Below are 12,582 nucleotides of genomic sequence, written 5' to 3' on the forward strand. Positions count from 1 at the left end.
TGAACGTTCTTAGTTTATAGTTTAAACCGTCATGCCAGACTTTATCAAACGCCTGTGCTACATCCAAGAAGATTGTAGAGCAGACTTTATTTTCTTCTAATGTTTTTTCTATTATATTCGTTATTCTGTGAACTTGATCTATAGTGGAATGTTGATTTCTGAAACCAAATTGATGATTTGGTATAAGATTTTTTCTTTCTATTATTGGTTTTAATCTTTTCAATAGAAGTTTTTCAAATAGTTTTGACATCACCGGAAGGAGTGATATTGGTCGATAGGATGTCACTTCATTAAGAGATTTACCTGGTTTGGCGATTATAATTACTTCGGCTACTTTCCAGAGTCTGGGAACATATCTCAATCTAAAAGCAGCATTTATTAGGTGTGTCAGCTTAACTATGGCTTTTCTTGGTAAATTTTTTAATAATTCGCCTGTTATGAGATCATATCCTGGAGTTTTCTTAGGATTTATATTCTCTTTTATCTCTGTTGATACTTCTCTAAGTGATGTTAACGTTATTCTTTCTTCAGTTTGGAATGGTTCTTCCCATCTCAGTATTTCGCCATCATTGTGGTTGGGTTTTAACGTACTTTCTAAATGATCTGCAAATCGTTCTGCTTTCTGTTCGTTACTTCTAGCCCAGTTGCCGTTTTCCAACTTGATATGAGGAGAATGAATAATTGGTCTCTTCATTCTTTTTGTTGCCTTCCATAAAGAATAATCTGTGTTTTGGTCAGCTGTTAAATTACTTAAAAAAGAATTAATTGTTGAATTTTTTATATTATTTATCTCCCTTTTTAGTTTTTGTGTAGCATTATTTAGACTAGTTTTGTCTCGTGGAGCTCTATATTGCTGCCATTTTTTCCTTAACTTCCTTTTTTCTACTATGAGTTCTCGGATTTCTTTTGGATAGTTGTTCCCTTTTGTTCTAGAAGTTATTGTGGGAGTATTTTCCCAAGCTGCCTGTTGGATATTTTTTATAAAGACTTCTAATTCGTCATCAAGTTGCCTCGTGTTTCTCAATGGCACAGCAAGATTAATTTTGTGTTCTAGGTTTATTTTGAAACAATATGGAGAAATAAAAATATCGGGAAAGAAACGAAAGGCAGAATTTACAAAACAGTCATCACTATTGACATACGCGGCAGAGCATGACCTGATACAGAGAGGACAAGAAGGATGTTAGAAACAACAGAGATGCAAACGCTTGAAATGGATGGCAAGACACTATGGGACAGAGCTAGAAGTACAGATATACGACGTAGATGCAAGGTAGAGAACATCAAGAACTGGATAAGAAATAGAACATAGGAATGGAACGATTATATAAGCCGAATGACAACAAATAGAACAGTAAAGACGACAAGAGACTGTTTCCTAATAGGAAGACGATCAGTAGGAAGACTACAAAAACGATGGAACGACAACTCACAGGGGCACATTGAAAAACAGAGAGAGTCGTGTCTATAAAGAAGAAGAACAAAACTTTACTGCAAAAAATACGTCTTGAAAAAATTGTATTTTTGATTTATACATCGTTACAAAATTTAAAGCTTTTAACAGTATTATAATAATTTTTTAAATAGTGTATTTCTCATAATAATTAAAAAAAGAGACAACAGAAAACTTGGACTTCAGTTGTTACAGACTGACCTGCTTTTATAATACTCACAAAGTATAATTCATTACAATAACAGCTTCCTATAACATAATCTATAAATCATAACATAAAAAGTGTGGTAAAATATCTCCGCGTCATCATTAAATCCCAATTGAGTTCCTCCCCAGCTCCTAGACAGCCAAACGACTCAGAGAAATTGCTTTGCAATTTTTCTGACGATAAAATAGAGATTTACATTTCTGTTCATCTAATAGCGTGGTAATCTCTCGGGGATGCATTATATACGTAGCGAATTTGATAAGTGGACTCGGCGATTTGTCAAATAGTTTATGAACTTTGTAATGGCGGATGTTGGGGTCCCTTCTTGTGTGCAGAAGCTTTATTGTTATGGCTAACTATGAATGGAATACTATTAATTTCATTTCCAAGTCTACCCATAGAGGAAGCAATGAACTTGGATCGTAAATTTATGTGATGTGAGTCGGGTCGCAAACAAAAAACTCTTTTAGATATTGCTTTGGCGTGTTTGCTTTTATGTATACGTTACTCAAGCCCATAAAACATAGTTGGAATCGATTTCGCTTAAAATTTCATATATTTTAAAACACTTACCGATAATGGAATACTTTTATGGAGTTTTAGAAAAGGGTTTTATATTTTTTTATTTCTCCTGATAATTTAAAAAATACGGTTTGTTTAAATATTGAAAACATTGTAATATAAAATGCCATAAAGATAATTATTTAAATTTTAAAAACTTCATAGATTTATATTCAATTTTACAAAATTTAAAAAAATCATTGTCGTTCATATATTCATTCTATAAGGAACTAAGTATTTTATTTAAAATGCTTGTGAGTCATCTAATTTTGTATAAAAACAAATTTTCGAATTTGTAGATTGAGGTACCCCGATCGCCCTATATTAAGGACTTATTTGAGGAAGCTCCTTCGTAAGTTTGAATAAACAGGTAGTGTTCAAGATGCCAAATGATCTTGTCGACCAACAATTAGTGATGACAAAAAAATTGACATAACTACAGAAACGGTAGTGAACTCTACTCCTTCTATAGCCCAAATTGCGTCTATCTGTGGAATCAGTCAAAGACTAGTACATCGAGTGTTGGCTAAAAAGAAATTTCATCCAGACAAATTAAGACTCGTGCACCAACTTTCAGATGATTAAAAATATGTCCAATCACATCAACAGCCAGATTATATAAAAACAATTTAGTGACGAAAGTAATTTTTTCCTTAATGCATATGTTAATACACACAATGTGAGATTTTGGCGTGACACAAATCCTTACGTATTTCGTAAAAAACTTTCAGTTTCCGAAAAAAAAAAAAAATGCTTGTGCAGGTATTTTGGAAAATCACATAGTTGGGCCTGTTTTTTTTCAATCCTAACTTAAATGGTGAAGTGTACCTGGAGATGTTACAAAACGCAATTAAGAAAGCAAATTCGTTAATTCTTGAAATTCTGGAATATAATCCAGATGAATTCAATAACTTGGACATGATGTTTCAACAAGATGGTGCTCTTGCACACTATTATAGTGCAGTAAATTGTTACCTAGATGACGAATATCGTGGTAGATGAATTAGATGACGATGTTCAATAGAATGGCCAGCTCGGTCACCGGACCTCGTACCATTAGATTTTTTTCAGCACCCAAAAGTATTAACATTTTGAAACAATAAATTATTGAAGAAAGTGGGGCAATGTTTCCCGACATTTGAATGAGTACGACAAGAGTTGGGATGCGTTAATGTCAGGAAGTAGATGAAGCACACAACACTTAATATAAGAACAGGTTCTTAACTCTTTTTTAATTAAATGCAATACTACAAAGGTTTAGAATTGTATTTGCATTTTTTACAGTTTATCATATAGTGAACAAAGAATTTTTTAAGTTTCCTGAAAAACATTTAAAAATGTGAAACATATGTAGTAACTCCTTCTCCTGAATAAAAATCTTTTGTAATGTAAATGAAAAATCTAATAAAAAGAAAACAATAACGAACAACAAAATATTAATTTATATTTTAATCCATTGTTTTGTAGACACTCTCTTTCCTTTAACTATAATGGGTTTGTTTTTAATAGTTCCCTTCTTACGTTTAGTATTCTTTTTTGATACGTAGTTACTGGTTTTAACTACTCTGTTAAAACAGGAATTCTAGGTCTGTTGAATACATCTGGTTTTTAACCCTGTATACTCTTACGAGCCAATGTTCGGTAGTATAAGCCTCTTCTAAATAAGTAAGCTGGAAATCTTTATTTCCAATTACGGCGTTTCTAGTACGGTCATATCCTGTGGGACTTCTGTAGTCTAATTTTAATTCTCCAAATCGATAATAGCTTAATTTGTACATAAGACAGTTCAACAATGTCGGAGAACCTTCGGTGTCAATTCTAAATTCACCATGTTCCGTAAAGTAATCGCTTTCCCTAATATCCTTTGGATGTTCTCCTTCAGCGATACGAACCATCCATAAAAATTTATTAATATCATCACCAGAATATCCGATGACACCGCCAAAGATAACTAATACATAATCGACGTCTAAAGCATATGGCTAATAGGACTACTCTGGTTGATAATAATACATGGAATAACAGTCACATTGCATTGGTGGGAAAAGCGATGTCATCTAACGAATCTGCTGCCTACGAAATTATGACTGCTTTAGACGTCGATTATGTATTAGTTATTTTTGGCGGTGTTATCGGATATTCTGGTGATGATATTAATAAATTTTTTATGGATGGTTCGTATCGCTGAAGGAGAACATCCGAAGGATATTAGGGAAAGCGATTACTTTACGCAACATGGTGAATTTAGAATTGACGCCGAAGGTTCTCCAACATTGTTGAACTAACTGTCTTATGTAAAAATTGAGCTTTTATCGATTTGGAGAATTAAAATTAGACTACAGAAGTCCCACAGGATATGACGGTACTAGAAACGCCGCCTTGGAAATAAAGATTTCCAGCTTACTTATTTAGAAGAGGCTTATACTACCGAACATTGGCTCGTAAGAGTATACAGCGTTAAAAAACCAGATGAATTTAACAGACCTAGAATCCCTGTTGCAACAGAGTAGTTGAAACCAGTAACTACGTATCAAAAAAGAATACTCAACGTAAGAAGGGCACTATTAAGAACAAACCCATTATAGTTAAAGGAAAGAGACTGTCTACAAAACAATAGATTAAAATCTATAAAATAGTTATATAAATTAATATTTTGTTGTTCGTTATTGTTTTCTTTTTATTAGATTTTTCATTTACATTACAAACGATTTTTATTCAGAAGAAGGAGTTACTACATATGTTTCACATTTTTAAATGTTTTTCAGAAAACTTAAAAAATTCTTTTTTCACTATGTGATAAACTGTAAAAAATGCAAATACAGTTCTAAGCAATACTACAATTTAAGTATTTATTTAATTTATTAAAATTTAAAATCAGCTTAAATCCAATCAAAATTAGTATGACTGCCGAGGTAGGTTCAATAACTTTCAAACGAGATATCACTTGCCATAAGATCCCATTTAAAATTATCGGTCACAGTGGCTCTGTAATGTCATCTTTCACTATTACGTTGTCGTTTCATTGTTTTCGTGGTCTTCTAACTGATCATCTTCTTATTGGAGAACAGTCTCTTTGTTTACCACTCTATTTATCTGTATATCGGTACTTCTAGCTCTGTTCCATAGTGTCTTACCATCAATTTTTCTAAGTATTTTTATCTCTGCTGTTTCTAACATCCTTTTTGTCCTTTCTGTGTCAGGTCATGTTTCTGCCGCGTATGCCATTATTGTTCTGATAGTCATTAGACCAATATTCTGATAATTTTGTAAATTCTGCCTTTCATTTCTTTCCCGATATTTGATCTTCCACTTCTGTTTCGAGCTTTCCGTAGCTAGATAATGTGATGCCTAGATATTTGAACTCTATCAGTTGTTCTATTATCTGATCTTCCAGCTCCAATTTACATCTTAGTAAATTTGCTGTTATAACTATGCATTTTGTCTTTTTTGGGGAAATTAACATGTTAAATTTTCTGGCGATCTTCGTATTACGTCATCTTATTGTTTATTTAATATTATTTATAAGTTGTTTTTCTCCTATTTTGTATCCTTTTTTAGTTTTTGCTTTTTTAATGTTTCATTCATAATCAGGTTGAACAAAAAAAGAACTTCTTCTACTTTCACTTTTATTGTGATGTTTTAGTACATATTTTCGATCGTTTTAATTATCCCTAAATTATCTCTCTTGCGTACAATAAGTGGATAACATCATTTAATTTGACCTGGTCAAATACCTTCTTAAGGTCCACAAAACATAAATATGCCGGTTTGTTGTTTTCTAATGATTTTTCTTTCTCTTTCCTCATTATAAATCTTTATATAATTATATATAATATTAATAATATTATATATAATTATAGTTAAAAAGCCTAAATCTGTTTATTTTCTCCCTCCAAATTTCACATTATAACTGGATACCTTTAAAAGATACAAAGGCGAATGGGATTTTTGTCTAGCATTATTATGTGTAATATATTGATTATTAAATATTGTATTTTAAATTCCAGAAACAGATATTCAACGTTGTTTTTTAATGTATGAACAAAATAGCCATAATTTTACATTTACAAATTAATTTTCAATTCGCTTGTATTTTTAAGAATAATTTATTTGACTGAACAATTACTTTCAAATAAACAATATCTGGTTAATATGATATTTGGAAACATATTATTTGAACACAATGTTTTCTTTCATAAATTTAATTATATTCTAGTTATAACATTGCTCTTTACAATTAATGTTTTATTGTTGAGGACATAATAGTTTATTTAGTTAATTATAGAGATTGTCTGGAGACTGCTTCTGATATATGGCATCCAATTAGTGGGGACATAGTGTACGTTATCTGCACGTAGGTATCAAGAGACCAAATATAAGTTAGTGAATATTATCTACATATATATGTTTCAAAAGTTTTACCAAGTAATTTATAAACAATATTAAAATCCTTAAATATTGAATTTAATTATTTAGTGGGAAATTTGTTATTAAACTTTCTTATATGGTTTTTCTGCGCTGAGACTGAGATTTGTTGAATGTTACGTCTGGTCGCAACTATTGTACGGAGTACAAACATGGACACTAAAAGCGCAAATAGTTAAGAAGCCTTTGAACTTTGGATATACCGGAGAATGTTGAGAATTCCATGAACTGCCAGGGTCACCAATGAGGAAGTGCTGAGAAGGATGGGTCGAGACAAAAAATTGTTGAGAACGATAAAAGTACGCAAGACTGCATACCTTGGACACATACTGAGAAATAATAAATATAGTCTTCTGCAGGTCATCATGCAGGGTAGAGAGTCGATGGCAAAAAGGGAATAGGTAGAAAGAGAAAGTCATGGCTGCGAAATATTCGAGACTGGACAAACATGACTGTAGACGAATTATTCCACGTTGCAAAAGACAGAGAAGCTTTTAAAAATGTGGCCGCCAACCTCCGTTAATGGAGACGGGATAAGAAGAAGAAGATATCGTTTTTATAGAAAAGTTGTAGGACCTTTATAAAGAGCCATTAACCTAGACTGGGGGTTGGCTTTACAAAATAATGTTATTCTGTGGTTACCTTGAAATATACGTTTTACAATATAATATAAAGAGTTTGGGTTGTAGTTACCAAAACATTGTACACAATTTTTAACCCTAAGTTAAGGTACTGGTTTAAAGCTTGACCAGGATACCTTAACCTAATTTCAAATTTCGTTTTGTTGACAGGGTATACGAGTAGACATGTAAATTATGTCCAATTGTTTCCTATTTCCGTAAATACTTCCGTAAAAAATTAGTTTTTTTATCAAAATGTCGTGATTTACAGAATCAAGAGCTTTGGCATAGTCACAAAAAGTGTCTGGTAGACCAGGCTCCAGGTCAGTGTGTTCAGTGCTTTGTAGACCTCTTATATGCCAAAAACATAGCATCACTGGTATATTTATTAGATAAAAAGCCGTACTGACTTTGTGATAAAATGTTGCCTTCAACGAGAAATGACATAAGTCGGGCTTTTTTACGTCTCTCAATAATTTTGGATACTACCGGTAGTTACGCAATAGGTCTATAGTTGCAGACATTCGATTTTTCACCACCCTTATGAAGAGGAATAATAATGGCTGTCTTTAACACATTTTTTGCGAGATTTAAGAAAGAAAATTTTGTCCATTAGTACTACAGGAAGATTTGATTTTGATACTACTGATTGTTTGGATTAGTTTGGCTTTATCACCTGGTCTTGTAAAGGATAAATTTGAGACCTTTTTTGAATTCAGGAGATAGGAAATGAGATCAGATCAGAGCAAAATAGTTGATGTTATATTTTTATTCATATTAACGCAGTATTCATTTAGATTTTCAGGGTTTGGAAGAGATAATGTTTAAGCTATTTTGGTTTATTTCGAAGATCGTTTATTATGGATAAAGTTTCTTTTGCAAAATTTTTAGAGCTTCCCAGGCTATTTTGATAAAAAGCATTTTCTATTAGCAATTTGCTTTTTTCGGAGCATGAGTAGTAGATTTTTTCTCTAAGCATTTCATATATATATATATATATATATATATATATATATATATATATATATATATATATATATATATTTATATATATATATATATATATATATATATTATATATATATATATAAATATATATATATATATATATATATATATATATATATATATATATATATATATATATATATATATATTGTTATGGATCAGTTTATCGATCAGAAATAGAATAAAGAGTTTTTTTTATTATTTTAATATACCGCGGGCATATAAGTTAAAATACAACCCTGTACTTATTTGTAATCGTTATAATAAGAAAAGACATTGTTTCCGTGACGGACTAGTTTTTCCTTGAAGGACTAAGTGAATAGTGAAAGGACAATGGAATTCGTGTAATTATATATTTAAGGAATAAACTTTGTAATTGTATTTTGCGGTGGACATTTTTCGAAAGTAAATAAGAATTAGATTTAGATATGAGATAACAAGAATTTGGAAGCTTATTTCGGTTAAAAAAGGCAAAATTGTTAATGGTTTCTGAAAAGTAATTTGAGTGAAATTAGTTTATTTGTTTTAAATATTATGTTGGAAATTTTCTGAATCGAAAATTAGTGGGAAAGATGAATGCTTATGATTGGTTAAAAAGGAATGATGGGGGATGAGAGAGTTTGAGAAGGTTGTCTGGGGAGATTGAAAAGAATTATTATGTTACCGGCAGACCAGAAGAGAAGACGTGTTTTCGTGGAGTTAATCGGAGTACGAGTGTTTTTCGTTTTGTTAGTGAAAAAGGTGGAAGCTGAGAGCAGATCAAAGAACGAGAAGATTAATACCTCTTTTGAGTCTGCATAGTCCACGAGAGCTAATTGAGAAAGAAAGGAGAATTTGTGAATAAAGAGTACCGGTCAAAAGAGGCTTGGGCTTGTGTTTTCGGAGGAGTAGTTTGCTGGTATGCGATTTGGATCGATGCTGAGAACGGGAAAGATTTGATGGTAGCCGGACATAATCAATCAAGGAAGGAACTGTGGTTTGATCGAGAGGAGACAGCATTGGTGAAAAAAATAAAGGTCAGTCAAATAATTTGAATGAAAGAAAACTTTAAGACATTCTAAAGATAAAATCAAATATAAGCATACGAACTAAGATTCCAAGTTTTAAAGAGTTATTTTTTGTGAATAAATTATAATTTTTATATGGTAAATTTTTTTAGTAGATATTATTATAAAGCAGATCAATAGATAGTTTGTTAATTAAAATTAAATTTAGAGTATAGGAGTTTGTTGGGAAAGATAATTGCTCACAAAAAGTTATTTATTAACATTCACCGTATTGCTTATTGAAATAAATAATAATTTGTGTGCATATTTATGTTGTTTTAATGTTAGTTCCGTTTCCTGTTTTATCCCGATTAGGAGCAACTAGGAGATACTGAACCCACTAGAAGAGATATATAAAGTAAACTGATTAAAGTAAAATTAAAAAGGCACCCTGAGAATTTTTAATAGTAATTGAATTGTATGACTCTGCATAAATTAGTGAACTAATTAATTAAATAATTGGATTAATTAAATTAGTCTTAATCAATAATAAGACATCATAAAGCAGATCACAACAGTATATATATATATATATATATATATATATATATATATATATATATATATATATTGTGATATAAGGTTGAATGTTCGAATAAATAAACTTTGATCAAATGAAAGGCAGATATCGAGCACAGTAGTTTATTAATTAAATCTTGCCCATGTACTTTCGATTTCTAGAGCATCTTCAGGGGCATTTCGGCAAATTTGGCCTATTCAAAAATCTTTGAGAATGTCATAAACATAAATTGTACATTACCACTACATGAAACAAGGACAAACAGTTTAAAATTTTTTAAAAACGTCGAAGCTACATGTTTATTGGCATCAGGAGAGAGAATTAATATCTTGGACTTGGAGCATTGTTAAGACCTTGAACCTTAGGTAAACCATTGTTACCTGAAACCAGACCTTTTATACTATTATCGGTTAACCCAGGATGTTTATGTTCGATACTAGTTGAAGGCAACCACTTACTGCTAAACAAACTTTACAAGTTGTTTGCATTTTAACTTAGTCAATACGTAAAGTTATTTGAATTTACGTTTAGTGTACATATTTTGAGCCACTATTAAATTTTTTACTGTACAACAATAATTGTTAAGCCCGACATTCAAATTATACATATAGCATCCTCAAATTACGATGTTTTTCAGTGGCTTTATAGTTTTTTTTTTATTAAATGTATATGGACTTGAAATATTACAACCTACCTGTAAATCTGATAAAAGAGTGACATTAAATGAAAAAGTACTTAATACCTTAAAACGTTCTTCCTTCTGTTTGGCTGCCGTTTTTCATGTATCCACATAAATCATCTTCCATGTAAATTAAACCAATCAGCAGCTTCTAAATAAGCTAAAATGACAAACTGAAGCCGACGGTACGTAATTTTTATATTGAGATCTAGCGGACCAAGGCTACGTTGATTTATCGTTTACTTGATATAGAGAAACAAATTGTTAGAATCGCTTACTAATATGATTGATTAGATCGTCTTTTGTTCGTGAATACACGCGAGTTAAAAGTTGGCTGTGATTTATGGTTGTTTTTGCGACGTTCATTTGTCATTTTAAAACCAGGCAACCGCGATTCGTGTATTCGAAGCGTTTAAACGACAAAAACGCCGTTTTTTAAATTAATGGCTGGGTTGCAAATAGTATTTATCTTTTGTTCCTATATTGCTACAGTGCGCTAATAATTGCTATGATATATGTAGATACAAAAATTTAGTAATTCGCTTAAGTGGTTCCACGAAGAATTATTTTTGCATGAATGCGGAATATAAATTGAAATTCACCAAAGATATATGGTTATATTTTTAAAAGAAGATATTTTATAACATAAACGGCTACGACAAAAATAAAACATTACACAGGAATTCATTTTAATTTCTGTGTATTTGTACTTTAATAAAGTTTTACATTACAAATTTGACTGTTATGTCATTAATATTATTTAGACACAGGGCCGGCACTAGGGTGCGGTCGGGGACATGTATTCCTGGCGGCAGATTTCGGCGGTATTTAAATTTTTCAAAATTAATACTACAATTCTTCTTCTTCCTATGCCGTCCCCATTAACGGAGGTTGGCGACCACATTTTTAAAAGCTTCTCTGTCTTTTGCAACGTGGAATAATTCGTCTACAGTCATGTTTGTCTATTCTCGAATATTTCGCAGCCATGACTTCCTCTTTCTACCTATTCTCTTTTTGCCATTGACTCTACCCTGCCTGATGACCTGCAGAAGACTATATTTATTATTTCTTAGTATGTGTCCAAGGTATGTAGTCTTGCGTACTTTTATCGTTCTCAACAATTTTTTGTCTCGACCCATCCTTCTCAGCAATTCCTCATTGGTGACCCTGGCAGTCCATGGAATTCTCAACATTCTCCGGTATATCCAAAGTTCAAAGGCTTTAATCTTTTTAACTATTTGCCCTTTTAGTGTCCATGTTTCTACCCCGTACAATAGTTGCGACCAGACGTAACATTCAACAAACCTCAGTCTCAGCGCAGTATTCAGATTTTTGTCACAAATAATTGTCACAAAATACTACAATTAATATTATTTAATTTTAATTAATATTATTGCACCATTTATCAGCTTTATTACACTGACACTATATACCAAAGTATATTATGGTTGCAGTCAGAAAATTGGCCGGGATGATAATGAAACACTCTTTTGACTTTTTGTCTAGAACAATATCTAAATATTTATAAAATATCACAATTCTTCAGCGCAACTTACTAGTCGTTGAGATTATTTATAAAAGCATTGACACTCAACATTAATAACACACATATAAAACATAAAATAATGGACAAATTACATTCTAAAATTTTTAAAATTTAGATGAAGATAGTAAAACTTAATTTATGGCATCTTTTACTGGTGTGTTTTAACTCTGATACATAGACAAGAGAAGGTGAAAACCGTATGATTAAAAAGTAATTAGGTGTACTTAATATTATATTTTTTTTAAGAAATACTAGAGTCCCATCTTGGGTGATTTACTTTTTAATTTTTAAACCTCTCTTAATGATATACAACATGTAATGCATGCAAGTGTAATCTATGTACAGGTAAATATTTATTTTATTTTGGATGTTTTTCTAGTAACACTAAATGTTGTTCAGTTTATCTATGTCAGACTTTTTATTGATGCACGATGTACTAGATTTTATGGAACACATTTCCAAGAAAACACGTTATAAATGGTTCTTTTCCTTTGTCAAAATATAGGAATCCTCGAT

General features: G+C 31.3%; 1 protein-coding gene and 1 pseudogene across 1 annotated transcript in view; both read left to right on the forward strand.

The window, feature by feature from the left end:
- LOC140444610 (opioid-binding protein/cell adhesion molecule-like) overlaps positions 1 to 12,582 on the forward strand; it is a 729,647-nt gene that overhangs the window by 415,134 nt on the left and 301,931 nt on the right. The gene's annotated exons all lie outside the window — the stretch shown is intronic.
- Positions 4,201 to 5,026, forward strand: LOC140442822 (dolichyl-diphosphooligosaccharide--protein glycosyltransferase subunit STT3B-like; annotated as a pseudogene).

The sequence above is a fragment of the Diabrotica undecimpunctata genome, chromosome 6 (genome assembly GCF_040954645.1).
Source record: "Diabrotica undecimpunctata isolate CICGRU chromosome 6, icDiaUnde3, whole genome shotgun sequence".
Lineage (NCBI taxonomy): Eukaryota > Metazoa > Arthropoda > Insecta > Coleoptera > Chrysomelidae > Diabrotica > Diabrotica undecimpunctata.